The sequence below is a fragment of the Pinus tabuliformis genome, chromosome 3_1 (genome assembly GCF_031772625.1).
Source record: "Pinus tabuliformis cultivar Carrire ecotype Pingquan chromosome 3_1, CPIR1, whole genome shotgun sequence".
Classification (NCBI taxonomy): domain Eukaryota; kingdom Viridiplantae; phylum Streptophyta; class Pinopsida; order Pinales; family Pinaceae; genus Pinus; species Pinus tabuliformis.
The window spans coordinates 46,055,918-46,058,172 of record NC_142301.1 but is presented as its reverse complement, the minus strand read 5'-3'; the positions used below and the strand labels follow the sequence as shown (position 1 = coordinate 46,058,172).

Sequence of the window (2,255 nt, the reverse complement as noted above, 5' to 3'; positions counted from 1 at the left end):
TTACCAGTTCAAGTTGTGGCAGGCTATACTTTTAAAAATTGATGGACTATTCTGTATTTTAAATTCCTTTGTTGGTTAGAATTGGCATGAAAAAGTCAAAAGTTAGATAATGATTCTCCCTAATAAGGTTGGCCCTCTCAGTGCAATCATAGGATATTAAAGAATGAGGTTAATTTGTTATATAAAGGATAAGGTTAATTTATAATATTATTGGTAAATAAACTATGTTAATTCTATGTAAAAGTGGTATAATAATGCTAGGTCTTGGTTAAACCATTGGTTGAAGGATGAGATTATTCTACTGTTTTATTAGTCAATAAAAAATAAAGATGGTGTTTATCATCCTAATAACAACAATATTAAAATTATATATCTAAATCTTAGAGAAATTAGAGTGCGATAGAGAATTGGGTGGTGGTATAGGTTGGCGGAGTTGTAGTGGTGCTTATTTTGAGGGCATATGCGAGATTTAAACCTTTATATACACCCATTGTTTCTTTCTCTACATGTACTTTCTGTCGCCAAAAATAGCGGAGACAACTTTCCATCCTCCTGTAACATTGACTGCTACAATCAGGATTCGAATTGCCCCTTCTCCTACGATTTTCCTTCGACGAAAGAATGGTGATCGGTGATACGATTCGGTTGGTCGTTGGAATCATAGGTATGGTTTCACTCAACAGTAGCAATATGTTATTTTCTTCGTCCGCTTTATGTTATTCTCTGACAAACATTTAATAGTTGTTTCTTACAAGAGCTTGGGATTATCAAGATGAAAAACTGAAACAGTAGAGACAGAGAACAGAAGAACATCACGGAAGATATGCAAGTGTGGAGAGAAGTTGGGGAGGAGAAGGAGAAGGCCGAGTCAAAGAGCAGTAGCTTCGAGAAAGAGAGGTGTTGCCTCCATTACCTCAAGATAGAGGGCCTGTACCAGCTCCTCTGCAACTCCTGTGTCCTCATGACTCATTGCCACATGTACTGCCCCAGTTGTCTAGATGACTGCCCCAGTTGTCTAGATGACTGTAGTAGCTAAGCCCAGGGTCTCTTGAAATGCTCTTCCTGTCCTCACAGAGTCTATGTCAATTGGCATCACATGGTGGCCGCGACCCTATCCACGGTAATGCCTATTAGCGAACCCTTCCTATGTGGGTAATGCCTATTAGCGAACCCTTCCTATGTGGGTAATGCCTATTACTGAACCTTTCCTATGTCTGCACTACCAGAACCCTAATTCGCATGTCATGCAGTTTGCGCAGCCACAGGCAAGGCCCAGGAAAGGCCCCCAACAAAAAGCTCAAGGTCGCCCACAAGGCCCCCAACAAAAAGCTCAAGGGCACCCACGGTTGCTCCTTTAATTCGCAGTTGGAAGACATCTCGGCCAAAATGGTCTTAACCGCAGCTAAAATTTCATTTGCTTCGATTCACGTGGAGGCCCAGAAGAGCGCCAAGGAGGCTAAAAAGGCCATCCACACAGCGGTCAATGTAGCCATGGAGGAAGAGCCTAAAGCGCATGCAACCAATTATTTATATACATGTATTTTGAGTTGTTGCAAACCGTGGTTAGTGTAACGACTTGTAACAAACTTACTATAACTGTTTATGATATCCAAAATTACTATAACTACCTATGATATCCGACATCCAACGGTGAGAATTTGTTTAATCGTCTAACATCTCATCAAACGCTGCAAAACTGTACACCATGGCAGTTTGGTGAGTTCATTTCAAAGAGAAAATCACTCAATATAAAAACTAGTAAACAAAATGCCATTCAAACAAATATTTACACAATGTGGCCATCAATATCAACCTCTAGTAGATTTCATGGGCGATGTGTATGGACCTGCCTCCTATTCTTATACTCATACATCCTGGTAAATAAATGACCAACTTATGAGACTGAGCAGAAACTAGAGCTACTGTGGATGGATTCTCAGACAAAACAATCTCATACCCATCTCCATATGAAGTCATTCATTCTGCCATCATCTGACCAAACATGGCCCCCAAGAATGGCCCCTGCCATCATCTGCCAAAACATGGCTCCTCCACCTACTCATCCCCATTTAGGAGATGCATATACATGTTTATAAACCACATCAAGTAAATTGTCTCTCTCACTCATGTGAAATCATGGGTCTTTGTAAGATTTCCCAAACTCTACAAACAAAACTGGTTTTTTCAATATCCTGCTTCCATCTTCAAGATGACTCTTTATCCAACTCTACAAAAATGAAAGTTGGGTCTCCTCA

At 40.3% G+C, this 2,255-nt stretch overlaps 1 pseudogene; it reads left to right on the top strand.

Moving 5' to 3' along the window:
- Window positions 1-823: 823 nt before the first annotated feature.
- On the top strand, window positions 824-1,572 carry LOC149185693 (uncharacterized; annotated as a pseudogene).
- Window positions 1,573-2,255: the final 683 nt, after the last annotated feature.